The 12,434-nt window shown below is 39.4% G+C and overlaps 1 pseudogene; it reads right to left on the reverse strand.

Annotated features, from left to right (window-relative positions):
* Positions 1-2,638: 2,638 nt before the first annotated feature.
* On the reverse strand, positions 2,639-3,506 carry LOC147430520 (uncharacterized; annotated as a pseudogene).
* Between the last annotated feature and the right edge of the window lie 8,928 nt (positions 3,507-12,434).

Consider the following 12,434-nt stretch of genomic DNA (forward strand, 5'->3'; position numbering starts at 1 on the left):
CCTCGCAATAAACCTGGATTGCAATAAACCCAGACATAAACATGGACTCACAATAACCCTAGATCTCACCATAAAACCTAAACCTCGCCATAAAACCTAGACATAAACATGGACCTCGCAAACCTTGTTGACCTCGCCATAAACCGGAATGCCATATACCTTGCATGATAATTGAATGAACAAAAACAACTTGGACCTCACCATAAATGGAAACAACACAAACTAATAAACCTTGCCATAAACAAAACTGGACATACCGTAGATCTCACACAGTAAACCATGGACTTGCCATTAACCCAGCTGGACCCACCATTTTGTTTGTAACAAGTGGCCAGATTTCTAAAAAATACACTTACAACAAAGCTAGCATATTATAGAACCAAGTGAAAAGTGGTTTAACCTGTAACACTCACAAAACTTGGCAGCAACCTCACACATACCACCACAGCAAAACTCAAAATTCTATTAGCTTGCCATAAACTTGGATACACCACAAACCCTAAACCTTGACATATTAAACACACCACCAACTTGGACCTCCCAATAAACTTGGACTCGCCATAAATCTAAACACATCTTAGATCTCACAATAAACCATGACTCAAGTGTCATACCATAAAGACTCCAAAAAATTTAGTATTATCAATTTCATAATACCATTTATATAGATTGGGTAAAGACTCAAGAAAAATTGCGGAATATCACATTGTCATGTCCCAATTTCATAATTCCATATACATATATTTCTAGTCAACTTTAAGACACCATCCATGGGGATTTTGCCTCATAAGTAACTTGTCTATACAAAGGCAAGGCTATACCAAGGCACTTTTCGAAAAGCATTCCCAACAATACAATAAACTTAGTCTTCTGCCAAAACCTTGAGACAACATCCATGAAGATTTTTCCTCATATGTCATCATGGTCAAAACCATTTCTTCTTTACCTGCAACAAATAGGCAGTCACATGGAAGCAATGTAGTAAGTAAGCAATGAGAACAAACATGGACCAACTACACAAGCACATAGGAGTTATGGCACCATACCCATCCCTTACTCTTCTCTTGAAGGCAAGAGGATATTATATATCTAATGGTAGCCATGACATAGAAACCACAGTCAATCCCATTTGGCTAACATGGGCCCTACATCAAATCCATGACATGATCAGGGCCATCCATGATTTTAAGCAGCCACAAGAGCACACTCAAATCATACTTGTAGCACTTTAATCTCAAAATTGCTACACGGCTTGAGTAATGCACGTTTCATTGCATGATTGTTTGCTCCATGGCGATTGCCTCCATAGCATTACATGAATCATCTATAAGAGTGCACGACGTAGTAACACATGTAAAATTCAAATACACAATTATGCTAGTACCTCTGCAAGAAAGGCATAACATCCATGCGAGCACTACAACCGAGTGAATCAAAAAAGAGAAGAGAAGCTGGTGCTTTCTTCCACCTAGACCCTTTATCTTCATATGTGTGGAAAGGTACATCACACATAAAGTCCAATGCTTTCTACGAAAAAGACAAGAAGGAAAGTTTTAGGGCATTTCTCACATTAGGTAAATGTAACATATGTGTATTTGTTAACGTGCATGACCTTATAACAATCAGAAAAATGGTTAGCACACAATGGCTAATATCCTTCTCCCCAAAGAAGTTTTTCATAACATGTATGCCATCTTGCTTACCTAGACTTGCTTCTACCACTGGAACCCACATGGAATCAAAAAACATAACTCAATTTAGCATATCTGGTGCGATAGTGTGCTCCATCCACCTGTTAAGAAACACTAGTTATGCTTCTAAATCCTTGTACTTATACATAATAGAGACACAAGAAAGGATCAACATCAAAATATTACATTGTAAATAAATTCATTTCTTTGTTGAGGCTTCACTATGTAGTATGATCCACAACACCTCCTCATCCATGTCCACATGTATGCCAAATTGAACGGAGTTGAATCTGATGGGTATATGCGAAGAGAATCTAGTGAAAATAGGTCACAATCAGTAATGTAATGGTTGTCATGCACACAAAATCCCAAAAATATAAAGATGTCTCTAAATCATACATGTAAATTGTTCGGTTTCTCGTTGAAAGTCTTGCCTCCTCAAATTGATAGCTTCTTCTTGGATGAAGAAGTAAGTACATAATCCTAAATGGTAAAGTGCATCTTATTATTTAAATGACATAAACAAGACATCCTTGTGAGCATGTAAGTCATGAACCTCCTGTCACAATAGACATTAATGTAGAAATACCTCCCACAAACCTCATCTAGATATCCTCTTGTATCAATTGCTTCAAAAGTTTTCTCTATGTTTTATCATCATCCTCACTCTTTGGAGACAATTGGAAGGGATCCTCAATATCAATGTCATCCAAGGCATCCTCAAGCCATGGAGCAATATCGTGAACTAATTTTTATTTATGCACATGCATAGCATTAAGGGAAAAAGTGATTACACATGCATGCTTAGTGTGATGAAGCAAAGAAGCAACAAAGTAGGACACTCATAAATTAGGACACATACATGTGCATCATAACCTTCTTCAATTATCTTTTGAATTTGGCCAAGCCAGCAAGCCTTGTCCGCCATGTATTTTTTCATCCTCCCACTAATAAACTCTTGAACCAAGAAAGCTTGATTCTTCTCCTTGTATTGTCCACCAAGATCCTTCTATACTTCTAATGCTTGAAAGCGCATGAGCCATTGATATTGCTTGCAATTTTTCTTGAAGTTCCAATCTTTATCGGAGAACCTTTTCATGGCTTCTTTCTTCCAAGCCATAACCTTAGGCTTAGGAAGCAAATTAACTCTTCTCTCCACCTCTTTGTGCAAGGGCCGGCCTCCAATACGCTTTGGAATCTCTATATCAATGCCATGAGACTCCTTGAGGTGAGTCATCATGCTCAATTCCTTGAATATGAACGCAAAATCGAGGGGAAATCCTCACTTTCACCACAATGGTTTGCTAGTCTTCATCGGGGAGCTCAATCTCTACATAGAATTTGCAAGGATCAATGTATGTTGCCTCTTCCTTCATTGCTTGTGCTTTCTCTTCTATGCCCTTAGAGTCATCCCTTAGCTCTTTGTTGTAGGAGGCATTATCAACACTTGAACTAGCCATCTTCTTTTGCAGGCAGATTATGCATGACTAGATGCAGGATTCTTCTCACCTATGTTGTTGGCAGTTTTTCCCCAGGAGACGGGGAGGGGGGGGGGGGGCTATTGAAGCTCTCCTCTTGAGAAGGCATCAACTCTTCATGTGCCTCACTGACATCATCCACATGCTCAGGGATGTATCCCTCTACCTTGCTCTCTCCATCTCCTGGATTACTCCTCCACTCACTTAAAATCTGAACCACATGGAGTTGGTATGTGTCATGCGACACGAAGTATCTCCCATACGAAAACTCTTGTCAAGATTTTTTTGGAGTGATTGCCCCATTTCTAGGGGTGCTTACTGCCAAACCTACAACCATTAGCAGAACGATGCATTCATATTCATGAGTGTGTGTGTGTGGGATGACCTATTACAATTATGTGTGTGTGTGTGTGTGTGGAGCAACTGATTGCATTCATGTGTGTCTGGCAGCAAAAGAGAAAGACGAGATGCATTCATTGATCCACAAGTAGTAGAATATGCATATCGAGCATCTATCACAAACAAGCGTGCCTTCCCCGTCTTTGTTCAGCATCACACAATGAAGCGCTTACCGAGCTCGGCTCAAACACAAACACCCCTCATGAACACCTGTTAGTCCCCAACCACCTGCAAGTTCCACTACCTTGCACATTATGTGGCTGATTCTAATCGTCCAGCTTTAGTGTCTTCCCATGGCCACCCCTCATGCATGCATGCAAAAATGATAGAAATCCCCTCCAAGAGGTGAGTGGAAAGGCCAACGTGGATCCCTTTTTTGTCCATATCTACCTCCCAAATCTCGCCAGGTGGACATGTTGTCCAGGTTTAGTTTTTTTTGACGTGAATTTCCAGGCTTGCATGCGCTATCTGAGTTCAGTATTACCGAGATGGATGTCCGTGATACCCGTGCGCACACTTCCCCTCCCTTGATCCCATTGCCACCCCTCAGAATGTTACTCAGTACCAAGGTGTATCAATCCACCAAACTCTCATTTTGGTAGCCAATGGAGCTATGGAGTATGACGTACTTTCAAAATCTTCCTTGCCCTTTGTTTCTATTTTGACTGCACTTTTGCTCCAAAACAATCTTCATGTATATTATATACTATCAGCCTTTCCAATACGATTTTATTTAGTCATTTCCTCTTCATGTTCGCCTTTGGCTAGTCCTTGCCTCCTACTTGTGTAGTACGCAAAGTTTGGTCCTACTTTTCCCAAGGCTGCATGCATTACCTTGTCACATTCCTTTCCCAATCAACTAAACTTTACAAACAAAAATAGATAAATTTGTAGGGGTGAGTTTAGTCATGGGTCCATGGAAAATTGGAGGAGAGGTCATCATTACTTTTGATGCACTTAGTGCATCCTCTACAGTAATCGCTCCATTACTGAGTGCAATTCAAGACATTCCTGTCATTAAGTCAAACATACAGAATTTTTATTAATCCCTGCACTGAAAGAATTATGTAAAAAGAGATATATGTGCAAACATGTAAAGCACAACAATTAGGTCATATTAATTCTATCACTTACCAAATCATGCCCAGTACTCTCTAAGGATGTATCTCCAAAATAGGTGCAATCTTAAGGTCTCAGATGGTGTTCAAAATCCATTGATATGATGGAATGCATCGACCAAAGAAATTATATCCTCATGTTCACATTTTGGTTTATACGTATAAATTCTACTTATAGATAATTCCTAGTTTTGTGTCAACAACAACAACATTCTAAGGTTTTTAATTCATACAAACAAGCAAATATGCAGCCTATTTTCTCAACATCAGCTTCATCCCATCCACTCTGATTGTATAGCCAGGTCCCAACTAAATCCCCATTAGTCATCCCCATCGAAGATCTCTTGTCAAGGGATCCCACTATTTGTCTTCTAGTGATGGAAAGTAGCATTTTTTATATCAAAGAAGTTCTCTTTTAATATTCCTATTTCTTTTGTGTTTATGGGAGAGAGACATGGATATAGATAATTAAATGTGAACATACAGGTAGAGAAACAAGGAATATTTGCTTGCACATAAGATTTTGTTAGGAAACAAGTCCTACAAGCCAATGGCTAAGGGTATAGGCGATTGGATACAAGCATGCGACCAAGGAGCACATGGATAGCATGCACGGGGCTCTTTATAGTAAGGACTACGTATAGGGGTTTGGCCAAGGGCCACATGGACGGCTATGAGCTAGTGGCCATGGACCACATGTTGGCATGCACAAAGCCTCTACATATCTCAAGGGCCGTATATAGTGGACAAATAGGAGAAGTGTCCTTTTTTTTAAACTCTTCATATCGTGCTTTGTTCCATTTTTAAATTTGCAAGGTAATATGTGCGGTAATATGCATGGTTATATACACGAAAATATTGAATTTACAAAAAATTCCTTTCCACTCCCCCCTTTCAGTTCATTTATTTTTCCCAACTTAATTGTTGTGTAGCTAAAATTCAAGTTGTTGGTTTGAAGACCCTTCAACCCACGAGGTAGATCACATGGAGCGTTGCCCGCCATGCTATCAATTTTGGTGCTTCAATGAATTGCAAGACATGGTAGTCATTGTTGACTTCAAAAATGTTCTTTTATGATTGCATGATAAATGCAAGACAAGGACTCCTCTAGATGTCTAGGTGTACTTTTTCACAGTCTCCAAGGGGATGCGAACATCACCTACTACCTACGGTGGGATGCATAGTTGTTCTTGCTAGTGTTGAGTCAGGTTCCAGAGGTGTTTGTGTGGACCTCACGTGTAGGATGGAAATTGGATTCTACCATGGATAAGTGCATGTCTCAAGCCAAAAAAATGCTTGAATGGATGGCTCTCACAAAAAGCCTATCATGTAAGCAGTTACTTCTTTGATAATCCTCCTACAGCAGTGTTCTTTAAAAACCTGGATACGTTCTGGCATCTCTTCCCAAAATTGAATTAGTCAAACACGCTTGTTCTAGATAACTCCTCATGTAAAATGTACTTTAATGATCATGCATGCTATGTAATTCTTACTAAACTGGAAAGGTAAAATGAGGCGCAATGGCGAAAGTAGAACCCACATGTTTTGATAATGTTGTCAAGGATGAAAAATGGCGAAAATCTATGGATGAAGAGATGGTTGAACTTGATGAAAATGAAACATGGGAGTTGGTGCCATTACCAAAGGATAAGAAGGCAATTGGATGTAAGTGGGTTTACAAAATAAAGCATAATGCTAATGACAGTGTGAGCAGGTACAAGGCTAGACTTGTGGCCAAAGGTTATGCACAGACTTATGGGATTGATTATGAGGAATTCAACCCCGTAGCTAAGATGGCTACCTTTCGTGTGTTTATTGCAACGGCTGCCGCATTAAAATGGGTGTTGAAACAAATGGAAATGGATGTAAAGAATTCATTTTTTTCATGGAGACTTGTAGGAAAATGTGTATATGGAGCAACCACAAGGTTATGCAAATATGAGGCTACATTCAGACCTTATATGTAGGTTAAAGAAAGCATTGTATGGGTTGAAGAAAGCACCTAGAGCTTGGTATGAGATTATCATGGAATTCCTCATTTCATTGGGCTTTGAGATGTCTGATGCATATCATTCATTGTATGTGCGGAAGAATGAGACACGAATTGTGGTAATATGTATCTATGAGGATGATTTGATTGTTGAAGGTGATAATGTGGTTGAAATAGACGATGTGCAAGCTCTGCTTATGCAAAAATTTGACATGAAAGACTTGGGAGACTTGTGATATTTCTTGGGCATTGAAATTATTTGCACGGAAGAAGGTGTATGACTGTCACAAAGGCAATATGATTTGAATATGTTGAACAAGTATGGTATAGCTAATTGTAAGCCAACTTCCATGCCCTTAGATCAAAATTGGAAATTGGAGAATGATGCATGTCAAGTGCTTGACAATGCTACCATGTACATGAAGATTGTGGGTAACTTGATCTACTTCACTATCTCACATCCAGACTAGAGCTACATAGTTTGATGGGTGAGTCTATTTATGCCGTCTCCCAGGAAACCATACTTTGATGCACTACAACGTACTTTGCACTATGTGAGTACTACTTTGGATTACGCACTCTTTTATAGGGCTGATGTGGAGTTGTAGCTCTATGGCTACACAAATACGGACAGGGCTGGTATTACATATGATTGTAGGTCTACTAGCGTATTCATGCTCTTACTTAGGAGTGCTGCTATCACATGGAGAAGCAAGAAGCAACCCATGATAGCTCTTTTGAGTACAAAGGTAGAGTATAGGGCCCAGGGCAGTCACTTTTTAGAATGTGTATGCTATCACGTGAGTTAATCGGAGAGGATTATTAAAAGATCAAAATGTATCAAAATGTATACATACAGAGGGGGGTGGGGGTTTTTTAAATAGGCACGTAGTGTAAATATAGTATGTATATTGAGGTATTATTAATAACCTCTTGAATGCACGTGATATAGGAGGCTTTTGATAAGTGACCGACCCGGGGTACAGGGGTGCTGTAGTGGCGGCATGTGAGGTAGCATGGCTGGGATTGCTACTTCACGACCATGGAGAACATGTACAGAGGCCGTTTGTCATTTATGGTGACAACCTCAACAACATAAAATTGAAACAAAAATCAATGTTTCATGCCGAGATGAAGTCCATTGAGGTGCACTACCACTTCATTTGAGAGAGGGTCTTAGCAGGAAACATCGACCTAGAGTACGTGTCGACGGATGAGCATGCATATATTTTCATGAAGGTCCTATGCCACTTCATAAAAAACAACATCCTTGCTCACCCTCACTTTACCCATGATAGAATTTTTAACACTTATATCATTTTTGCTAAAGGGAATATCCAGTGAACACTCGTTTTTTTGCTTTTGGATTAAGCTTACTTCTTAGCTCATCCAAAACATGTACATAAGCAATACATCCAAATACTTTAAGAGTTGACACATCCAATTTTTCACCCATGAACGTCTTTTTAGGTGTCATATCATGTACTGCAGGAGTAAATGCCATGCTCATAATGTTCACATCTTTAGCAACAGTGTCGACCCAGTAACAATGAGGCATACTATTCTCATTTATCAATGCTCTAGAAACCTTTGCAATGTACCTATTCTTCCTCTCAACAACACATTTTGTTGTGGAGTGTACCTACATGAAAATGGCCTTTGAATTCTATTCTTTTTAAAGAAACAATTGCATTCATTGGAGAAGTATTCTCCCCCTCCATTTGACCTCGCACACATTACATGTTTCCTAGTCTTTTTTCCGACGATAATTTTGAAATTCTGAAAGTGCATAAACACCTCACTTTTTTGCTTCATGAAATAGACCCATACCTTCCTTGTATGGTCCTCAATGAAACTCACATAATATCCACATCCACGCATAGATGCAATCTTTGCTAAGTCCTGTACATCTGTATGCACGAATTCGAATGCATTCCTGTTTACATGCTTCTCACGAGGAAATGATGCTTTTGCCTGCTTTCCAAATTGGCAAGCTTCACAAAAAAATTTCATTTCAACAACTCTAAATGTAGGGAAACCTGTAACCATCTCTTTAGTTTGCAACATTTTTAGCCTCTGCAAATTTACATGCCAATATGTTTGTGCTAAATCTCAATGTCTAGAACAACAACTTACACCTCATGCAGACATGGTAAAATTCACCTCAGGCACATTTACACCCAAAGTAAACATTCTGTCCACTTTCTTTCCTTGCGCAACCAGCCTTCCATTTTTTTCTGCTCTTCGACAAAGAGACCATTGGAGTTACACATGACCTGCAAACCCAGCTCAACCATTTGCCTCATAGAAATGACACATCAGATCGTTACTTCACTATACCATTTGTAATAGACAATGACACATTGTTTGTGTGCATAATGGGATGTGAAATATCATCCCTAGTTTCTACATAGCCAAGACATTGTAAAGTCTTCCTTTTCATTGAACCATTCACCCAATGATTGGTCATGTGATTTGATGCACTAGAATCCACATATGAAACATTATCACTAGATTTTGCCACATTTATAGAAATATTATTCAGCATGTTCTGCACCACAAATAGCCTCTCAGGCTCATCTACATTCCTAGTAGTGGTTGCATATGTAATGGAATTGGCCTATTAAATTTGAGAGTAGCGGAAATTAATGAGAGTACTTTTGAGAAATGACTTTGTGAACATAGAGGGTGACCATAATTGAATATAAAAACATAATCATAGAAATTGGTTAACTTGTCATGAACAATTCTTTTGCAAGAGAGAGAATTTAGAGAACATTACAACAGTTGAGGACCGGATTTATGTGGAGCCGGTCCCCCCTCCAATAGGCATTTGTATTATGATTTCTCCCATTAAGAGAGACTTGTTACAATACAATCTTTGTGTTCCTTGTGACCTAGGTGATGCAATGAAGATGGAAAGCTTCATGCATCACAAACATAACATAAAGTTGAAGAAAGATTTAACTATCCCAAGCCTCAGTTCCAAGACCTCAAACACCTTCGAAGGTGGAGAGAGCTAGCAGGGAATGAGGGTAGGGAAGAGAAAGAAGAAACATTTCGTAGGAGAAAGAATTAGTTCCTCACTTATCATAACTCTTGTTGCTAGCATATATAATAGCATAGTAATTAAGAAGAAGGAGATGGCAAGCTTAAGCATTGAATCATGGCTCTTGGTTGGATTTGCATTCCATATCCAAGAGTGTTGGTGTAGGCTCTCAACCTCTACTTGCTTGGAGAAGGAGAGGGAGCTCTTGCACTTTGCATAGCACACAATGAGAGTGTTTGTGAGTGTGTGTGGGTGAGTATACCCCTTAAGCAACCCCCTAGCTTTCTTGGGTCGACCCCCCATTGTAGCTCATGCTTGAAGCTCATTGGACCCCTCCAAGCCTAGCCAATCACAACCAGGAGGCATTACAAGCAGCGAGGGTTGCCTTGAGACAAGTGTCCCCCTTTTCCCTTTGAGAGAGAGGGCTAGATAAATGCTAAATCAGTTAATTAAATCTCCTAAATTATTATTGGACCCCTTGGCTGGCCAACCAATAGGCTTCAGGCACACCATGAGGGTAACTTCAGGAGGAAATTGACAAGTATCCCTCTTGCTTTCTTTGTACCCTGCATGCCTTGTGTGAGTGTGTGGGGGTTCTCTCTCATCCCCCCTCATGTAGGGCTTGCCCCCTCCTTGTAGCGATTGAATATTTGACTTTTTGACATCTCAAGCCCCTCATACATAGGCCCAATTCCCACCACAAGCTTGGCCGTTAAGCACTTTAAGCTTCGGCTAGGTTCTCACCTTAAGTGCAACCCTAGAATCTCAAGCATGTCAAGCACCTCAAGCATCTCAATAATTAAGCACCTCAATGATCAAGCACCTCAAGCACCTTAGTCATGAAGCATGACAAGCAGGAGAAGCACCTCAAGCTGAGTCGGGTTCCCGCGCCTCAAGGTCAGCCCTAGCTTACCTAAGGTCAATGGACTTTTACACACATTATTGGAGGTCTTCAATGAAGCTAACCGTAAGGTCTTATGCTCCATTGGTTAGCCTTGCTCTTTGATAGACCATCTCTCATTTGGGCCCCTTTACCATTTGCCCCATGTTGAGATAGAGCTATAAGCAGATGTCTATATCTTAACCCTTGTTACCGTTTATTCTCCCACATTAAGTGATCAATTTAATATGAGAGAATCATTTGGGTTGGTTAGATATTAGATATTATATTTTATGACATTACCTCTCTCTTGAAATCATAGTCGTCCTCGACTATGAGGTAGAAGAGATAAAGCCTTAGTCATTAGTCAATTTTACTTAGCGGGTAGAGGATCCCTTTTTACCCTACGACATCTTTCCAAGATGGATGACTAATCCATTTGGTGCTTGGGAGACATAGCTGCCGCAAGCATGTCTGCTCTTTAGTCCATTTCATTCTCCCAAAGTAGAGTGAGAAATTCTACTTGGTGTTTGAGAGACGTCATCATCACAAACATGATTCTAAGCATGCATAATAGTTAAAGCTGTGCACAATTAAAAAGAGGACTAGTCTTATATGACAAAAACATGAGTCATTTAAAAGAAATTTGTACATTTTCTTACTCTAATGTAGCATTGTAAGCATTGACAAGGTTCATACTATCCTTAAGCTGTATTCCTTGCATCCATCTAGCATCTTCAAAAGGATAATTTTTGAACTCAATAATATACCGTCGGATAATCTTACCATGTCGTAGTACCTTGTCTTCATGCCGAAGGACAGCTTCGGGTTGTAGCACCTCTTCTTGGTCTTCAACTTCGAGAGGGTCTTCAATAATTGGTTCAGTTTGTGGCTCTCCTTTGTAGGGCTTAAGCAGGCTTACATGAAAGGCATTGTGTATGAGCCAATGGTTGGGCAACTTGAGTTGATAAGCCGTTGTCGTGCAGTGACACGTACATAGTGGGAACGCATGCTACAAGATCTATCTTGTAACTTTTTAGATACATAATTATCTTTCCTATAATGTACATATGCATATTTAAGTATAATAATAAGCCTTCTATCTTATCCTATTATTTTTCTCAAGGGTAACCTATTCTTACTTTACCATCAGAAAATACTATGGGAAAAGCATCAATAGCTCTGCCTCTTTAACTTGGGACAAAAAGCATTGATTCTTTATTTCTACTATCTCATTATCATCTCACACCCTAGCTACATCTTATATCTAGGGTAAACTCCAATATATATATATTCTATATATTTTTCTTATATTTCTTTTTAAATAGCTACTAGGAGGGAATCAAATCCTAATGGGACACTAGGTGGCATGATTTCAAAGATGCACTTATTTTAATGCATTATTGCAAGCATGATTACAAAACTTTGTCAAGGAGCAATGTCATGCATTCATATGGCATGAGGTGTCCTTTGGAATCAAATGAAAGTCTAAGCTAAGGGAACCACAAGAAAACTTTTGCTGCAAGAAATGGATCCTATTTTGATTATTTTTTTACACAATTTTCCAATCCGAATTGGAAAACGATTTTAAAATGAAAATCATAGCTAATGAGCTGAATTTTCTGCCCACATCATGCAGGGACAACTCATTTCCAACTTTTCCAATTCCTGTTCACATTGGCTCCTCTCTTCTTGTGTAAACCCTTGGGGGTTCCCTTCACCTATAAAAGGGGACCTTTTCTTCCTTGAAAACCACTCAAGCATTCAAGCCATTGATGAGAGGAATTCTTCAGGGAGTGAGTAGTAATGCCTAATTGTACTTAGCCATT

The sequence above is a fragment of the Adiantum capillus-veneris genome, chromosome 21, assembly GCF_014529385.1.
Source record: "Adiantum capillus-veneris isolate H3 chromosome 21, ASM1452938v2, whole genome shotgun sequence".
Classification (NCBI taxonomy): domain Eukaryota; kingdom Viridiplantae; phylum Streptophyta; class Polypodiopsida; order Polypodiales; family Pteridaceae; genus Adiantum; species Adiantum capillus-veneris.